This window comes from Oryctolagus cuniculus, chromosome 2 (assembly GCF_964237555.1).
Source record: "Oryctolagus cuniculus chromosome 2, mOryCun1.1, whole genome shotgun sequence".
Taxonomy (NCBI): Eukaryota; Metazoa; Chordata; class Mammalia; order Lagomorpha; family Leporidae; genus Oryctolagus; species Oryctolagus cuniculus.
This window is the reverse complement of record NC_091433.1, coordinates 35,778,829-35,798,991: the sequence shown is the minus strand read 5'-3', so window position 1 is coordinate 35,798,991 and position 20,163 is coordinate 35,778,829. Positions and strand designations below refer to the sequence as shown.

The 20,163-nt window shown below is 45.0% G+C and overlaps 1 long non-coding RNA gene across 1 annotated transcript; it reads right to left on the bottom strand.

The window, feature by feature from the left end:
* Positions 1 to 243: 243 nt before the first annotated feature.
* Positions 244 to 19,931, bottom strand: LOC127486889 (uncharacterized). Its single transcript, XR_007913449.2, has 3 exons — positions 19,447 to 19,931; positions 16,848 to 17,000; positions 244 to 2,091 (listed from the first exon to the last, which is right to left on the bottom strand). It is a non-coding gene; the product is annotated as an uncharacterized lncRNA (long non-coding RNA).
* Positions 19,932 to 20,163: the final 232 nt, after the last annotated feature.

Genomic DNA, 20,163 nt, shown 5'->3' with positions numbered 1-20,163 from the left:
ATCAGTTTCAAATCTTTTATATGTTAAGGACCAGAGAATAGAGACAAAGCTTTCATATTTTCAGAACTATGAAATAAATGTATTAGAACACAGAACATCTCAAGTATCAATATTCCTAGATTCCTCTATTTTTTGAAAAGGAAAAAGACTTAACAAAGCTATCGTAATGTCTTTTTTTTAGATTTATTTATTTATTTGAAAGAATTACAGAGAGGCGGAGAGATAGAGAGAGAGATCCTCCATTCATTTATTCACTCCCCAAATGGCCACAACAGCCAGGGCTCAGCCAAGCTGAAGCCAGGAGCCAGGTGTTTCTTCCAGGAATTCTATGTGGGTGTCAGGGGCCCAAACACTTCAGCAGTCTTCCCCCGCTTTTTACAGGCTATTACCAGGGAGCTGGATTGAAAGTGAAGCAGCCTAGATGAATCCACACCCATACGGGATGCCAACGTTGCAGGCAGCGGCTTTACCCACTGTGCCACAGTGCTGGGCCTACAAGATGTACTTTGCTGACAAGTACTATTCACATTATTTTATGGATAGCAAAGTTCTGCAGTTTTACTATGTACTTGTAAAATTTTTTTTAATTTATTTATTTGAAAGGCAGAAAAGAGATCTTCATCTGCTGGTTCACTCACCAATTGCAGGAAGCAGTCTACTAGTACAGGTCTCCCACATGGGTGGGAGGGACTCAATTACTTCAGCTTGGGTGAGGACTGAAAACCAAGGAAAGATTCCAACACAGGCAATCCAACATGGGATGTGAGAGCCTTAGCAATGTCTTAACCACCACTCCATATGCCCAACCCTTACTATGTAATTTTTTTAAAACATATTTCAAGCAGTAAATTTATCCCTAAAGGAACACAAAAAATGCTGATAAGTGGGGACAGCTTTGGAGTGCAGTGTATTAAGCTGCTGCCTGTGATGCCAGTATCTCATATGAACACCAAGTGCTCCACTTCTGATCCAGTTCCTTGCTAACGGCCTGGAAAACAGCAAAAGATGGCCTGAGTGTTTGGGCCCCTGCCTCCCATGTAAGAAACCCAGATGGAGTTCCAGGTTTATGACTTTGGACGGGGTTGGGCCAGGCCATTGCAGGCATTTGCAAAGTGAATCAGCAGATGGAAGACCTCTCTCTTCCTTTGTGTGTAACTCTGCCTTTCAAATAAAACTAAAAATGTTTTTAAAAGATCTCTTGTTTAAAAATGCTAATAAGTGCCATAATTCAGAGCATTAGCAACAGTTCCTATGTGGTCACCAAATGAAGGACAAGTAGATATGAGAGAGTTTCAAAAAGTTTGTGGTAACATGGAATTAAAAGATAAGTTTATTCTGCAGAAACATTTGTGAAATCCATACATAATTTTCTCATAATACTCACTTTCCATGAACTTTGTGAGGATCTGTCATATGCATGGATTTCAAAACTTTTTTGCACTAAACTCTGTTTTGATTCCAATTTCTGAGTACCTTAGAATGCTGCAGTAGGGGGGCAGCATGTGAAATTTCTCTTTTCCACCTAGATCTAGATTTCCTGCTACCTCATTCCAGATAAACCACCTTTCCTTCCTCAGAGATGGCTCCCTGCAGCACCCAAAGAGCAGGCCTTGTGGGTGGGCATCTGGCCTCGCAGGGACTTCCCAATTCAGAATACCTGGGTTTGATTCCAGGCTCTGGCTCCTGATTCCAGCCTCCTGTTGACACAGCCTCTGGGAAGCAGATGATGGCTTAAGTAATCGGGCTCCTGCCACCCCAGTGTAGGATCTGGGTTGGGTTCCAGGCGCTCAGCTTCATCTTGTTGCAGGCACGGGGAGTGCGTTCACTCATGCTCGCTCTCTCTCTTCCTCTGCTTCGTTCTCAGATAACCCAGTTAATTATATTAAGGACCCCAGGTAGGGAACAGACCTGGTAGCTGACAGATGTAGCTCTGATGCTCAGCTCTACTTTCTTGCTTCAGGATGCTGAGTCAACTGCTTTACTTTCCGTGGTTCTGTTTCCCAGATGATGAAATGGGTGAAACAATGCCAGGTTTGAAAAGCTGAACACAGGCAAAATGTTCACTATGGTTGCCAGCAGGAGGTAGATTTCCTACAAATAATAACATCCTTTTACTGAGGTTTTAGAGTTTTTTTTTTTTTCATTGAAGATTTATTTGAAAGACAGAGTGACAGAGAAATGAGGAGAGAGGGAGAGAGAGAGAAAAAGAGAGAGACTGAGGTCTTCCATCTGCTGGTTCACTCCCCATAGGCCCTGAGGATGGTCTAGGCCTAAGGCGGAGCCAGGAATTCCATCTGGGTCTCCCACATGAGTGGCAGGGGCCCATGTGCTTAGGCCATTATCTGCCGCTTCCTAGGATGCATTAGCAAGAAGCTGGATGGGAAGCAGGGCAAGTGGAACTTACACTAGCACTCCCTCTGATATGGGCTGTGGTCATCCCGAGCAGCTGCCAATCCTTGCCACAGACATGTCTTTTAAAACAAGTCCTATTTAAATAACACATACTTAAACAAAGGGCCTGGCACTGTTGTCACTCAATAAACATCAGGCAACAACTCAATATGGCAGTGCCCCTTCAGGAAAGGAAATTTAAAAAGTCATGAGAACGTCTTACAAAATAAATTCTTTAAAGTTCAAACACTAGGTTTTTTTCCCCATTCACCAATTTAACATAAAGAGAAAGAAGCCAAAGTAAGTTCCATTTGTAATCTACATTTTTAGACCTGTTTCAAATTGTATAGGTAACCCCTGCCCTGACTACGCAACAAATTCCTAAAGACGGGTGAACAATATACCGCCCTTTGAACAGACTTCTGGCCCCATACAAGTGCAAAGTATTACAAATTCCCCATGTAATCTTTGCCTTCAAGTTTGCCCTTTTCCTTTGAGGTTAATACAAAAGAACAATGCAGCTGGCTTAACCACCATCTGCCCCACAGTGGTTTCCATCTTTTCCTCAATGGAATAAAATTTATAAGATATTCATTTCCTATCCCTTTCATTTTTTAATGTCTTCAGTTCCCATCTATTTTTATAAATTTCACAAGTAATATAAAACAGTCATCTTTAAAAGTTTCTTAAGCAATGGAAACTTTTCTTTAGAAAAAGAGAAATCTACCTAGAAAACATAGTGTGTAAAATAGATCCAAGCAAAGGTGCCCAGATTGAAGGGACGGGGGAAGTCTGGACCCTTCCTGTGACAGCCGCCCCTGAGATGTCTTGACTAAAATATAAATCAGAGCGAGTTTTTAAAAAATTATGTATTTATTTGTATTTTAAAGGCAGAGAGAGAGAGAGAGAGAGAGAGAGAGTGAGAGAGAGAGAGATCCATCTTCTATCCACTGGTTCACTCCTCAGATCCCTGCGACAACTGGAGCTGGGCCACGCCAAGCCAGGAGACCAGACCACAGTCTGGTCTTCCACATGGATGGCAGGGACTCAAGTACTTGAGCCACCACCTACAGCCTCCCAGGGTGTACATGAGCAGGAGGCTGGAACCGGAGGCAGAGCCAGGATTCAAACCCAAGCTAACGTCCAATAGGGGATGCAGGCGTCACAAGTGGCATCTGTTATAACCACTGCACCAAATGCCTGCCCCTAGATTATTATATTTTTTTGACAGGCAGAGTGGACAGTGAGAGAGAGAGAGACAGAGACAGAGAAAGGTCTTCCTTTTGGCTGGCACCGTGGCTCAATAAGTTAATCCTCCTCCTGCGGCGCCGGCACACCGGGTTCTAGTCCCGGTCGGGGCACCGGATCCTGTCCCGGTTGCCCCCCTTCCAGTCCAGCTCTCTGCTGTGGCCCGGGAGTGCAGTGGAGGATGGCCCAAGTGCTTGGGCCCTGCACCCCATGGGAGACCAGGAGAAGCACCTGGCTCCTGGCTTCGGATCAGCACGATGCGCCGGCCACAGTGCGCCGGCCGCGGCAGCCATTGGAGGGTGAACCAACAGCAAAGGAAGACCTTTCTCTCTGTCTCTGTCTCTCTCTCTCACTGTCCACTCTGTCTCAAAAAAAAAAAAAAAAAAAAAAAAAAAAAAAAAAAAAAAAAGGTCTTCCTTTTTTCCATTGGTTCACCCCCTAAATGGCTGCTGTGGCCGGTGCACTGCGGCTGGCGCACCGCGCTGATCCGAAGGCAGGAGCCAGGTGCTTCTCCTGGTCTCCCCATGTGGGTGCAGGGCCCAAGCACTTGGGCCATCCTCCACTGCCTTCCCGGGCCACAGCAGAGAGCTGGCCTGGAAGAGGAGCAACCGGGACAGGATCCGGCGCCCCAACCAGGACTAAAACCCGGGGTGCGGGCGCCGCAGGCGGAGGATTATCCTAGTGAGTCACAGCGCCAGCCAAGATTGTTTTTTAATCACAAAGTTCATGGGCCATCTAAGAGGACACAAGAATGACAGAGATAAAGGTTACTGCTGGATGTGTCTGCCAGCATCCACAAAGTTGTAACCCATGACGTATGAAAAAGCTACTAGCAAGGCCAAGGCTGTGGCATAGCAGGTAAAGCCACAGCCTGCAGTGCCAGCTTACCATGTGGTCATAGGTTCAAGTCCTGGCTGCTCCACTTCTGATTCAGCTCTCTGTTGTGGCCTGGGAAAGCACTAGAAGTTGGCCCAAGTGCTTGGCCCCTGCACCTGTGTGGGAGACCTGGCTTTGGATCTCCTGGCTCCTGGCTTTGGATCTGCCCACCTCTGGCTGTTGCAGCCATTTGGGGAGTGAACCAGCAGATGGAAGATCTCTCTCCCTCTCTGCCTCTGCCTATGTAACTCTACCTTTCAAATAAATAAATATTTTAAAAAAGAAAAAGCTGATAAATCAAAAGATACATACAAAAAGCATTCCAAGTTTCATGCTTCTACCCAACCCTCTACAAAAAAGGATCATGTCATCGTAAAGTCTTAATGGTGTGTTCCCTCCTCCTCAAATTCATATGTTAAATGTAGTCCCCAAGGTAATGGTATGGGGAGATGGGGCCTTGGGGAGCTGATTGCATCATGAAGGCTTTGCACCATGAGTGAGATTAGTGTCTGTACATAAGAGACCCCAGAGACCTAGCTAGCTCCTCCCACCATGTAAAGACACTTGGACAGGGCACTGTTTATGAACCAGAAAGTAACCCTTCACCAGACATTAAATCTGCTGGCACCTTTATCTTGGCCTTCCCAGCTTCCAGAACTGCAAGAAATACATATTCATTGTTTCTAAGTCACACCATTTAGTGTTTTGTTACAGCAGCATGAATGAACTACAGCAGGTCAGTTCCCAGGAAGAGTTTACAGCCATGAACAGGGCACACAGATTGTGCTTATCATTGAGCTGCACCCCCAGATCTGACATCCAGAGCCTCTGTCTTGAAATGTTTGCCTGCTTTTCTGTTTTCCTGCATCTGCACCTCAGGCACCAGGGATTTCCCTTACATATACAGTTAGGGGCTTTCCGTGTGCTAATCCAGCCTACCAAAGCACAAAACCAAGAACCACTCTGAAAAAAACACCCAGAGGTCACCGAACTCCACAGATTAAGCAAAGAACTAGATTCTAGAAATGATTTAAGTCAACAGAACAAAACTAGACCCCCAAAACTGCTCATCCATAGAACCCTAGCATTGCTTTTAACATTCACTAATACAGATTTACCAGAGAAGGAAGAAGGTCTCGAGGCATGGAGTAATAATGGGTTATTATGGACATTAATACAACCCATGTTTAAAGTTAACATTCTGGAGCCGGCGCCGTGGCTCAATAGGCTAATCCTCCACCTTGCGGCGCCGGCACACCGGGTTCTAGTCCCGGTCGGGGCACCGGATTCTGTCCCGGTTGCCCCTCTTCCAGGCCAGCTCTCTGCTATGGCCAGGGAGTGCAGTGGAGGATGGCCCAGGTGCTTGGGCCCTGCACCCCATGGGAGACCAGGAAAAGCACCTGGATCCTGGCTCCTGCCATCGGATCAGCGCGGTGCGCCGGCTGCAGCGGCGGCCATTGGAGGGTGAACCAACGGCAAAGGAAGACCTTTCTCTCTCTGTCTCTCTCTCTCACTGTCCACTCTGCCTATCAAAAAAAAAATAAAAAAAATAAAAAAAATAAAAAAAAAATAAATAAAGTTAACATTCTGGAATCTGCCATGTTGCTACTGATATGTTAATGTATGACACAGAATATATGATTCATGATCTCAAGGAAACTTTGTTTCCTCTGCCTGGAACATGCTTCTTTTCTTTAGCCTAAATAACTCTTACCCAACTTTTGGGTCTCAGCTGTCAGTGGCTCAGGGAGGCTGTCCCTGACTCCTCTCCCACACCCTGTAAGGCTGTCCCACTATGCCCAGCCCACATGGTCTCAGAAGACCTAAATTTTCAATGATCTTAGTTCATGTGCTATCAATGTACATTTACCTGACACCCCTACTAGATTCAGGTGAGTTCCAGGTTGGGCAGGAGTCACGTTCCATTGCTTGCTGTTGTATCTCCACCAGCTAGAATGACATTAGTACTCAGATGAAGGAACAGACTAATGGAACACAACCTGAACTGTGTTGATGTGAGCATTTATACTCAGACTTACAAGGCTAGCAGGTTCCCCTACACAATAAAAAAGGAGTGACATTCAGATCAAGAAGTGGATCACTTTCTCAGTCTTCATGGAACAATTCAAATTCTTGTAGGGACACCTAAGGGTCAGGACATCCTGGATTCTTGGGCTTCAGTTCTGATCAAAACATGACCTTAAGGTTGTTGAACTTCATTTCTAACTTAGGCCCCTCAGGATGGTTCCTACAAAGAAGGGTGATGAGAGGAAGGGTTGCTCTGCCAAGAGTATGCCATCAATATTCACAACTGCATCTATGGAGTGGGCTTTAAGAAGCGTGTCCCCTGGGAACTTAAAGAGATCTGGAAATTTCCCATGAAGGGGATGGGGATTCCAGGTGTGTGCACTGATATTGGGTTCAACAAAGCTGTCTGACTCCCAGGAAAAAGGAACAGCCTATACTGTGTGTGTGTGTGTGTGTGTGTGTGTGTGTGTGTTTGGTTGTCCAGAAAACATAATGAGGACAAAGATTTACCAAACAAGCTCTATACTTTGGTTACCTAAGTACTTTCAAAACTCCAGAGTGTCAATATGGATAATAACTGCCAATTGTCAAATCAAGTTATAAAGCTAAGAAAATAAACAAAAAACTCAGGCAGCACTTCCCAATGCCAAGAGGACCAAACGCAGCAATACCCTCAGCACAGGGTCATTCCTCCATCTTTCAGAGATCAAAACCTCCGGGCATCTGCAGAACTGGCAGCTTTAGAAGCATCCTGAGGCAGCACCCTTGGCAAGCTCCTAGTGGCTACCACCATCATCGACCATGCCAAGAGCCTGCAAGTGGAATTTGTCACACTGGGAGTCAACTAAGAGCTAAGGCAGAAGAAAAGAAACAATGGCAAACACCAAAAGGGGTCTAGAGCTCTCATCCAAGTTATGGGGCTCACCTTTAAGGACTTCAAGATATATCTGTTGGGTGAGGTATTTTCAGGGCATGAGGCGCCTCATAGCAAGTGCAGGTGAGAACAGGAAATCCGAATTTCTTGTGCTGTGACCCCATTTGTATTTGTAAGGTGGTGTGCTGGACCACCTCTGATCGCTTTTATTCAGAACATTATGAGTATTTAGTTAAGGAAATTCTGATCATTCTTTGTAAAAAGCCCTCCCAGAGCTGGCACCCTGGTGTAGCAGGTAAAGCCACTGCTGGCGACACCTGCATCCCATGTGGGCGCTGGTTCAAATCCCAGCTGCTCCACTTCTGATTAAGCTCCCTGTTAATTGCCTGGGAGAAGCAGCAGAAGGTGGCCCAAGTCTGTAGGCCACTGTCACCCATGTTGGAGACCCAGAGGAAGCTCCTGGCTCCTCGTTTCAGACAAGCCATTTGGGAAGTGAGCCAGTGGATGGAGACTCTCTCTCTTTCCCTTCTCCCCTCCCTCCCTCTCTGTAAAACTCTGCCTTTCAAATAAATAAGTCTTAAAAAAAAAAAAGAAAGAGCCCTCCCTCCTTGGAGACGGAGATGGCATTAGAATTGTCACCATGGGCTGCAAGAGTCACATAGGCATACAAATGACAGGTGAAGGCCAAGGCAGGGAACCAACACAGGGTGATGATGATGCCCTGAATGTCATAGGCTTAGGAGTTTTCCAAATCCTTGTTTAAACTCCTGGGGATTTTTCTCCCATAGAAGTGTACATTTAAGTCCATACTGAACAGCAAGTGACAAATAGATTTTATTTCATGGCCAACTTACAAAAAGACACCTATTTCATTAACAAGTGGGTATCTGGATTTATAAAGAGAAAGGTTCTAGATGATAGTCATGTAGCCTTCAGTTCATTCATGCGACAAATATTTACTGAGCCAGGCACTGTTCTAGGTGCTGGGGATACTGAGCACAGTGAGCAAAACTCTTTCCACCGAGTCTGTTTACTTTCTATGTGGAGAGGTAGAAAATAAAGCCAGCAGAAACAAGAGAAAAGTGAAGAAGGCTATGGAGAAAGTCAGGAGGTTTTTGAGTGTGGAGGCAGGGCAGGAGGGTCTCACTGAGAAGGTGACACTGTGCTCTCTCCACTGGGCAGCTTAAAGCAGGGACTTCGTATTTTTGAACAGATGATAGTTGGAGGCAGAGGGAATAGCAGGTGCAAAAATCCTGAATGGCAGACTGGTGTGAATGGAGGGGGAGAGCACAGGAGGGTGGAATCAGAGAGGTGGAGGCAGGCATTCCAGATAAGGGATCCTGCAGACATTCTGTAGACTTTGGCTTGAGTGAGAGGGGAATCATCAGCGAATTTGAGCAGAGAAATGACATGACCTGACTTACCATTGGTGGCAGCACTTCAGGGGGCTGAATATAGCTGACCTCTATGCCACAAAACAAGATTAAGACTTCAGCTTCCAGATTTCTGACCTACCAACCAACTAAACATTCCCACTGAGACTTTCAAAGCCAGGCTGACAGGTCATTTTGCAAAAACACATAAAACAGCATTTCTGTCTTTTTAAATGTACTACAGAGATGCACAGAGTAGTGCCGGATAGAATAAAGACTTGTCCCTCCAGGTTTTACATGTGTCCAAGTCTACAGATCCTGGGCCATGCTCGGAATTCAGTTTGGGGCCAGTCAGAAATTTGTAGGTACAAGCAGCTGCATGGGGTCATAGAAGAGAAGAAAGGAAAAGATAAAAGGAGTGGACCAGATCCAAACCCTAAAATTCATTATTTATCAAAGAAACAGAGATCGCTGCCCCTAGAGAGAAGTGTGCCCTATGTACCAGGACTTCAGTGCTGACTCTGCTGCTTGTTGGTTACCTTTGGCCCTAGAGATCCCAGGACAGTCATGATTCCATATACAAAGGATTTTTAAAACGTTCACTGAAAATACGTACTATGAAAAACTGTGCACTAGCTTCAAAATATTTTTGCAATAAAATAAGCTTATCTTTTAAAATTTCTGTTGTTGAGAGAGTAGCGTTATGGCATAGCGAGTTAAGCCACCGCCTGCAACACCAGCATCCCATAGGGTTGCTGGTTTGAGTCCCAGCTGCTCCACTTCTGATTCAGCTCCCTGCTAATGTGCCTGGGAAAGTAGCAGAAGATGGCCCAACTGCTTGGGCTCCTGAGCCCATGTGAGAAACCCAAATGAAGCTCCTGGCTTCTGGCTTTTGGCTGCTGTAGTTATTTGGGGGGATGAACCAGTGGATGGAAGATCTCTCTCCCCCAGAGTCTCTCCCTCTCTCTGGAACCCTGCCTTTCAAATTAAAAAATCTTTAAATATATTTGGTGTTTGTTTGTTTGTTTATTTCAAAGACAGGCAGGAATACAGATAAAATTTTCCATCTGCTGGTTCATTCTCCAAATGTCCACAATGGCTGGCACTGTGCCAGGCCAAAGTCAGAAGCCAGGAACTCAATCCTGATCTTATAAGTGGGTGATAGGGAACCAAGTACTTGAGTCATCACCTACTGCCCCCCCCAGAGTATGCAGGAAACTAGAATGAGAAGTGAAACCAAGACTGGAACCCAGGCACTCTGATACAGAACACCAGTGTCTCAAGTAACGTCTCCACCACTGGGCCAAATGCCTGCTCCAGACTTGTCTTTTAATTCAATTATTCCATGAATTTTTTGAAGTACTCTCATATGGTAGCCCACTGGTCCCCACAAATCACCAGAATGTCCAAGAAGAACGTTGCACAACACTGCAAACAGAAAACTCCAAGGGTCTCTATTACAGAGAGAAGAATGAGAAGACAGTTTCTATCATCAAGTGTGGGGAGCAACTCAGACTAGACTGTTATTCGAATTAAGACTTATTCTATGCATCTGCTCTCCCACAATATGGTGCTGGGAGAGGAGGAAACAGCTTCTACACAGTTGCCTCCAGTTCAACCAATAAACTGTAGGACCTGCTCCTGATTGGAGGAGAGCAGTGTACTCGGCGTGTGGGTAGCAGAGCTGGGATTAGTGGAAGAGGACTATAAAGGAGGAGAGAGACAACATGCACCAGGAACATCTATCTGAAGGAACACCTGAGCAGCCCCCGAGAGAGCTGGCCGGCGGTGTGCTGCTCCCCCGCGGAAGTGGGGAAAGTGGCAGGGGGAACCGCCCTTCCACGGAGGTGGAAGGGTCGGTAGCCAACCCGGGAAGAACCAGCAGCAAACCCGGGAAGGGCCGAGCAGACGAAAGAACAGCGCAGGGTCCTGTGTCGTTCCTCCGTGAAGAGGGGGAGCGACAATCAAGGCTCAAACGTTAGCAGTGAGGAGGAGGAGGACAAAGGGGAGATTTGGGCAGTCTAAGGGGTTGGAACGCTGTGCTAGGACCACTATTTCTGTGATCTTGGGTTGCAATCCTGAATAAGCAAGACAGTGAGGGCCTAATACTCCACTGTGACCAAGACACGCAATTCCTTGCCCTCATCCCTGAAAATTCATTATCATCTTTTAGGAAGGCAAGAGGATAAAAGCAGGCTTTAGATAAGTTGCATGACACAATTCCATTTTGTGTCATGCAAATACTAAAGAAAAAGGGCAAGAAGAATGGAAGACAAAGGGTTGACAGTCACCAGCTCGAGACAGGTGTATGACAGGCAATACCTTGTTACTGTTCATCTGGCTTTTTTCCTTTTCCACAGTGAACAGATTCCTCATAGTTTCTTAAAGGCAGGGAAGATGTATTACTTTGTAGACAGGTTTCCAATAGAAATGGTTCACCTGAAGAAGAAAGTCCCTGAAAACCTAATGCTTTGTCATCTACCTACCTCTGCCTGGACATGCTGAAAGTAGCTCCTGAATCACTGGTAGGCTGAAGTCTAGTTTGGGCTTTAGAATATGAGGTGAGCATATCACTCAACTCCTAAACACTCTGCTGAGTATGGCATGGGTGTGTGGCCACAGCATGTCTTCCTACCTCCTTAAGAAAAGGTGCTGTAACTGTCCCACTGCTTCATTATACATTTTCCAGTAGAACAACTTCAAATCAAATGGCTCCAGTTTTGGAGGGGTTTCCCTGTCAGGTAAAGAACTTCCTACTAAGGACTGGTGACTGCTACATTTTAAAAAACATATTAATTTTTTAAAGATTTATATTTTATGAAAGACAGTTACAGAGAGAGGTAGAGAGAGAGAGATAGGTCATTCATCTGCTGCTTCACTCCCCAAATGGCTGCAATGGCCGGAGCTGAGCTAATCTAAAGCCAGGAGCCAGGAGCTTCTTTTGGGTCTCCCACACAGGTGCAGGGGCCCATAGACTTGGGTCATCTTCTACTGCTTTCTCAAGCGCATTAGCAAGCAGATGGATCAGAAGTGGAACAGCCGGGACTTGAGGAGCTTTAATCTGCTGTGCCACAGTGCTGGCCCCAGATCGCTACATTTTTATTTTCCATTTTCCCTTTTTTTTAACTGGGAATTTTTTTAAAAAGATTTATTTATTTATTTGAAAGTCAGAGTTATACAGAGAGAGAAGGAGAGGCAAAGAGAAAGAGAGAGAGAGAGAGTCAGTCTTCCATTTGCTGGTTCACTCTCCAATTGGCCGCACCAGCCAGAGCTGCGCTGATCCAAAGCCAGGAGCCAGGAGCTTCTTCCGGGTCTCCCATGCAGGTACAGGTGCCCAAGGACTTGGACCATCTTCTTCTGCTTTCCCAGGCCAGAAAGCTGAATCAGAAGTGGAGCAGCTGGGACTCCTACTGGTGCCCATATGGGATGCAGGTGGCGGCTTTACCTGCTATGCCAGAACACTGGCCCCTTAAATGGGAATTTAATTTCATTTATCTTTCTTTGTCTCCATTATCTACTGGGTGTTCTGAATATGATTAGTATTAAGTTGAACAGACCATAAACAGCTATACTTGAAGTTGATCAAGAGGAAAATACTACCCTTGGAAGTGACATTAGGTTGTTTCCATTATAGGGAGCATGTGAGTGCATTTTGATTGAACATGGAAGTTGTGATAAATGAATGCATTGTTGTGACAGTGTATGGCTGTTGGGTACCCAAGGGATGCACTGTCCTGTACTCCAATAATAACCATTGCTTCCCCTTTCTTCTGGAAACACACGCTCTGCTCCTGGATACAGTGATAAGCACTGGACCCAGGTCAAGCAATCACATTATCCACCCCTTGGTGGCTGGCCATAAGCCCAAGTCAAGTCGATCAGTTTCCTCTCTGGGATTTACATACGAGCCCTGTATGAAAGAACTCTTTGGCTGGGGTACTAAATCGAAGCTGAGAGAGGCTATAGTGGTAGACAGGGTGAATCTGCAGTAGGGGAAAATGAAGTTGATTCTCAGAGAGAAACTGAGCCAAGCAGGAACAAGGAGGGGTTGGAGAGGGAAACAGTCCTGCCAGCACCCAGTCCTTGGTTCCAGTGGCTACAGTGATCTGCTGCCCACGTATCATTCCCAGTGACATCAATCAGCGCGTTCCTTTTCTCCTTAAACTGGTCTGAGCTGATGTGATGGTGTCTGTGCGGGTGTTTCTTGATGAGGTTCACATGTGATAGACTGAACTCTCCTCCTTATGATGGCATCATCCAAAACACAGACCAAAAAGGAGGAGTGAGGAAGAATTCACTCTCTGTTTTCAAACTGAGACGCTGGTCTCGAACCAGAATCTATACCATCAACTCTGCTAGCACGCAGGCCTTTGGACTTGGAATTGGGACTTACACCGTTGGCTCTCTTGGTTGTCAATCCTTTGGACTCAGATTGGCACTCTACTACCATCTCTCCTGGCTCTCCAGTTTACAGGCAGTAGTTTATGAGGCTTCTCAAGGTCCACATTTTGTGAGCAAATTCCTTATCACAAATCTCTACCTATAAATATATACTACGTGTGTGTGTGTGTGTGTGTGTGTGTTATATAAATGTTGCATTTCTCTAGAGAACTCTAATACAGACGTGCTCATTGGGAACACTTGTACCCAAGGACTCAACTAGAATAACCATTATTAAAGAGGCAACAGGTCCAAAACCACATTCCCTTGTCATAAAAGAAGCCTAACTAGTTTATCTTCCATTCAGGTCATGCTGATCTTCCACAGTTTCTGGTTCCTAATTTACCTTTGATTGGGGTTGAAAGGCTGAGCTCAGGATGACAATGAAACATCACAGAAAGAATGTAAACATTTTATCACTGGGCCCCACTTCAACATTTCTCACAGCAGCAATTGTTGGTGAGACAGACTCTTGTTTTCCCTGTGGAATTCCCTGGCAACTGAATATAAATAAAGAAATCAATCCTGGGAAGGGGGCCCTGGGCATCCAGGGTTGAATGGGGTGAGAAGGGAGGGAGCTCAGTGCTCAGATGAGAACAGAATTTCCTGCACCACCTCAAAGACCCCAGCACCTGACAGAAGTGCGACCGTGACAAATATGCAGAGTGTAGTCTCTCACCATCGGAATTACCAAAGAAGCTAAAAACAGAAACATGCACTGCATAATCTCTAACCTCAGGGGACAACAAAAACAGAGAATTGCTGTGTCAATCTCATTTCCTTGTTAGGCGCATTATCGTCAGTGGGGGCCTTTGGTTCTGAACGCCACACTTCACTAACATTTACCCGGCTCCAGCTTCTGAAATACTGAATTCCACAGTAATTTTATTTTTTGCTTTTGATCTTTACTGTTTTGCTCATTTATCCATAAACATGAGCTACTGAACCAACTTTAAATTAAATAGTTAAGGTTAAAACCTGAGGCCATCTACATGGGACCTAATCAAATAACCCAAGGAGTACTATGCTGTTGATGTGAGTAATAATAAATTTAAAATGTCAATCTTTGGATATCTCCACGTAACATTATTTGATGATGATCCATGCCTTGACTTATCTTGATGCCTTGGCTTAGGAAGAGAGGAAATTTACACACAATAAGGTTTTCTTGGGTGTAGAAAGTAAAGGAGTTCTAATGTGAATTTCGTAAATCCTCTTTTGTCAATGCACTCTTACAGGATGGTTCAGTGAAGATGAATTGCCAGAACCACTCTGCAAAGCTGCACTTTGTATCACTTGACTAATTTTGAAAAGTACCTCATTCTATCAATTTTGGTTATTGAGCTATTTTCTGAAACTCAGAATAACAAAAACTTGAGAGCCACACAGGGACTAAATGGAGAACAAGTCATTGGGGTGGACGTTTGGCAGAATGGCTAGGACACCATTTGGGACATCCATATCCCATATCAGAGTGCCTGGTTCAAGTCCTGGTTACTTCACTTGCAATCTGGCTTCCTGCTAATACACACTCGGAAAAGGCTCAAGCACTTGGACCTCTGCCACCCCTGTGGGTCATCCGGATTGAGTTTCAGGCTCCTGGAATGACCCAGCCTAGTTCAAGTTGTTATGGGCATTTGGGGGAGTGAACCAGCAGATGGCAAATTTTGCTCTGTCTCTCTGCCTTTCCAATATTTTTTTTTCAAAAAAAAATATATAATTTTTAAAAGTTGTAATGGTGAAGTAAAAATGCAACGAGTCACAGTGTCTGTAGGGCATCTCCCATTCACCAAAACACTGTCAGTGGTGGAGAGGAGACGCTGGAGTGCACCTGAGGGATCCTTGGCTGCTTCTTCTTCCCTGTGCTGCCAGCCTCAGGTTTGGCAACCATCTGTCCACCCAGAAGACCAAGTTGACTGTGCTCATCCTGGCTGCATAACTGAGGACAACAGGATTCAATGGTGCGCCTAAACTGCCCAGTGCTACACAACTTGCCTAGGACCTTGCACATACTGGTGGAAGGAGAAGGCATCCAAGGATGCCAGTTCCAACATCTAATCTTTTCACGTGGCTTGAAGAGAACCCAGCAGAGTAGCCTAAGCTTCAGATTTCTCTGCTGAGAAGTTGTTCATTTGGGGTGATGATATGCACAGAGAACTTAATTTCATTCTTTCTGATGACGATGATGATGACAGTAAAAGTCAATTTTTACCAAGTGTTTTCTGTGTGTGTCTAGGCAATATCTATGTGCCATGTATGAAGTCCTGTAACTCTCAGGACACTTCTGTTAAGTGGGCAATATGATTACCCCATTTTACATATGGGGAAACCAACTTACTCACACACACACACACACACAACTGGTATGAGAAGGAGTCAACACAACACTCAAGCAACTGGCTCCAGAGCCCATGCTCCTAACCTCTGTGCATTCCTCCTTCTCAGACATTGTATACTGGGTACTTAACACTGTCTACAACCTCATAATTCTAGACTGCACCACCCTGACTTTTATTGAGAAGCAATACTCATGTCATCCTCCTAACTGGCAAAAATGAGCCCTGGGGTATGTACCAAGCTTACAAGTTTTTCTTTTTTTTTTTTTTTTTTTTTTAATTTATTTGACAGATAGAGTTGGACAGTGAGAGAGAGGGACAGAGATAAAGGTCTTCCTTCCGTTGGTTCATCCCCCAAATGGCCGCCATGGCTGGAGCTACACAGATCCAAAGCCAGGAGCCAGGTGCCTCCTCCTGGTCTCCCATGCGGGTGCAGGGGCCCGAGCACCTAGGCCATCCTCCACTGGCTTCCCAGGCCACAGCAGAGAGCTGGACTGGAAGAGGAGCAACTGGGACTAGAACCTGACGCCCATATTGGATGCTGGCACCGCAGGCGGAGTATTAACCAAGTGAGCCACGGCGTGGCCCCAGCTTACAAGTTTCTAAGGAAAAAACAACACTCAACCTTAGTTCATTAAAAACAAATTTACATTTGAAACCAGATCTGTGTTTTAAGACATCCAGATAGCATATGAGAGTTTCAGCAGGCTGAAAACACATGCCTCCCACAGGTTCAAGGGTGGGCTTCCCAAGGCAGAGGCCATACCCTGGGGTCTATCCTCACCTTCCAAATGTGTGTATGACTTTCCTTGAGAAGCCTGGAGTCTCACTTGGAAAAAAAAAATGAAAGACTAGGCTCTTTCATTAAAGGGAAGGGAACCTAAGTAAAACCACTGTCACACATGTTAAGGAAAATACATGACTTGCTTTACAGAGTGGAGTGTGTAGCAAGCCGGTCAAGCTGCTGTTTGCACAGGTGTATCTGTCCGTGAACAAACAAGTCCAGATCAATCCTCCTACATTTCACCAACGAGAAAAGACAGATAACAAAGCATAAAATCATCCAACTATCACTTTTGACATTCAAGAGAGTGTGCCTCTGTCCTTTCGGTTTCCCCTAACAGTTCCCTAAGTCTTTTACTTGATTTAGGAAACATTCGCATCCACAGAAATGCTTTTATTAAAGGTGGAAAGAACAGTGATTAGTTCACTCACTCTCACAGACGCAGTGGAGAGCAGTCACTTTTGTCTACCCAGATACTTCCTATGGGAACTGTTTACCTGATATGCATTTCTGGAGATGCTCTGTGGCCATGCCCATGAAAACATCTTCTGTCCCAGACAGTAACGACTAGTCCAAGGATAGCATGTGACAGCTGTGCTTCCATGGCAGATTTTAAGATGGCACTCTGTGGCTGCTGGAGGCCATCTTTTCTGCAACATGGAGAGATGCGTTAGAGAAATCTCTGGGATGGTGAGACCATTTCCACTCTCAAAGCTCTAATTCCTGCAGCCTTTTCTTCCTTCCTGTGAGATACCTTAGCATTCTTCTGAGTTGAATGAGCCAATAAATTTCCCTTTGTGCTTAATCTGATTAGAGTTGGATTTCTGTCTCTTCCAACCAAGTCATAATGTAAAAGACTGAAAGTTTAAATCACTGCCTTGACCTCTGACAGAAGGTGTCTTCCTGGGCTGAATGCATTTCCCTCTCGCAGAAAGAGCGGAGTTTCTTTTATACCCAATAAGCCTGTTTCTTGCTAGCCTCAATCCTCTTTGCATTAAATCCATTTCTTTCTTTCTCACTTCAGCCAGATGTGATGGCTCTTTAACCGCAGTAACTTGGCCTGTCTTTGAGGAGACATGCAGATAACCTGTTTGTTAATAAACAGCAAAACATAGGGCCGGCGCCGCGGCTCACTAGGCTAATCCTCCGCCTAGCGGCGCCGGCACACCGGGTTCTAGTCCTGGTTGGGGCGCCGGATTCTGTCCTGGTTGCCCCTCTTCCAGGCCAGCTCTCTGCTGTGGCCAGGGAGTGCAGTGGAGGATGGCCCAAGTGCTTGGGCCCTGCACCCCATGGGAGACCAGGAGAAGCACCTGGCTCCTGGCTCCTGCCATCGGATCAGCGCGGTGCTCCGGCCGCAGCGCGCCAGCCACAGCGGCCATTGGAGGGTGAACCAACGGCAAAAGAAGACCTTTCTCTCTGTCTCTCTCTCTCTCACTGTCCACTCTGCCTGTCAAAAATAAATAAATAAATAAACAGCAAAACGCTCTGGCATCCCAACGAGTATGGGTCTTCCACGCGGCCACTTGGATACCATGACAGCTGTATCCTAGTGCCACGGTTTCAAGTAGCAGTCCTCAAAATAGCAGCATATTACAATCACAGGAAGACACTTTCCCAACACCAAGGCCAATGTCTCACCCAACAGATTGTTCTAATTGACCTAGAGAGGGGCCTGAGTTAAGATTGACTAAAAACCTAAGTGTTCATCCACTTCTTTAATAAATTTTATGATCAACTCAACTAGAATAACATATTCTCTATCCATGCCTTTGGTGGTGGGATTGGGAAAAGCATGGTGGTATCAGCCCTATGCAATCATCCTTCAGCATTTCCTGAGAAGTGCATGAATTCGTTAAAGCATATTGGGCATTTCTAAAGACGTGATGGGAGTGAGCAAAAGGAATGCCTGTTCTTAACACTCACTTACACCAGGGCTGTGTTCTCTGGACTTCTGAAAACCTGCTGTTTATGCCCAAGTGTACATCTCTTGTCTGCATTCAAATTCTCTATGTGTACATATTTAAAGTATTAAATCATACAATTTCTGGAAGACCTGCTTAAAAAAATCAAATACTTACTCTTTTTGACACAACTCATTGTGGTTAATAGAAATGATCACGTAACCTACATATCATTTGCTAGGATTGTGATAAGAAAGTACCACACACTGGTGGCTTAACAGAAATTTGTACATAGAGACAGGCACACAGGAAGAATGGCATGTGAAGATGAAGGTGGAGATTGAGGTCAATACTTCTACAAACCAAGCCACACGAGACTGCGGGCAAACCAAACACCAGCAGGTAGCGGACAGTCAGGGAAGAGATTCTTGCTCACAGCTCTTGGAAGGAACCACCCCTGGCAACATTTTTGGTTGGATCTTGGGTGGGGATCTCGGACTTTTAGCCTCCAGAACCCAAGAGAGCATAACAACCTTCTGTTTAAATTGTCAGTTTATGGTAAATTATTTTGGCAGCCCTTAGAAACTAATACAATCCCTAACAGAAAAGAAAGTTTAGGAATTGTAATCATTCACCTTTGATGCTAAAGTCAAGCATGGGCTGCAGACCCAGATGTCTGAATAACTCAAACACAGTAAGTTAAAGGGTCATTGTTGGTCTTCATGCAATACATGAAGTTTAGTACTAGCTTCTTGGAGGAGACGAAAGAAGAAGCTCTAAAAATAAAACAAAAAACTTCTTTCCTAGCACGAAAAATGGATCCCAGCTGCCTGGATATCACAGAAACCTAGGAAATGGAAAAGTTATCACAATTTTTGTAGCAGAAACATTTTTCTATCAGTGTTCAAAAATGAATGCTTACAGAAGCTTTGTGAGCAAACCATGACATACTCCAGATAACCAGAACACCAGATAAATCCAGTTGCTTTCCTGGATGAGGACAAATGGTGTGCAATCATCTGTAAAAGTTCTAGGAAAGCATACAATGTGTGTTGCTACAAAACCGTAAGTTTGTCAGTATTTTAAAACTGTGTTTCACTGGCTCATTTCAGAAAGTTCTCCATGGAAGTTTGTCCTCCAGTGGCAATACAGAAAAAAACCTTGGCTTAAATAGTAATGAACATTTCGAATCGACCATTTCTGCGGCAATGCTGTACTCAGAAAGTTAAGGAAGGGCAGAATGGAAATTAATCTTGCTGGTGGAGACTGCAAACTCTTCTTAGAAATTAAATCATCAGGCTTGACTCTTGTTGCCGTATCTCCTCAACTTCATTTTAATGCCTTTTTGCTTCCCTTTTCCATTCTGGCTTTAATAAACAACTTTATTCTCTTAAATATCACAAGTTCATACTTCTGTCCATAATGCTTTCACCTCTTTGGAAGGAAAGTTATTTTAGGACTTGGAGAAAGGTAAAAAATAGAGAATAAAATATTACATTACAAAATCTGATGAGGCATATTGTCTACTTTGATTAAATAGAAGAATCTTGAGGTGCATCCTTCAATGATCTGCTCTGTGACTTCGGAAGAATTTCTTCAGTACTTTGTTCTTTAATTCTCTTCACTTTAAGGGAAATGGCCCCAACATAATATCGGAAGAGTCAATGAACAAACTAATCCATTATTTTTTTTTTTTATTTTTTATTTTTTTTTTTTTGACAGGCAGAGTGGACAGTGAGAGAGAGAGACAGAGAGAGAAAGGTCTTCCTTTGCCGCTGGTTCACCCTCCAATGGCCGCCGCTGCAGCCGGCGCACCGCGCTGATCCTGGCAGGAGCCAGGAGCCAGGTGCTTTTCCTGGTCTCCCATGGGGTGCAGGGCCCAAGCACTTGGGCCATCCTCCACTGCACTCCC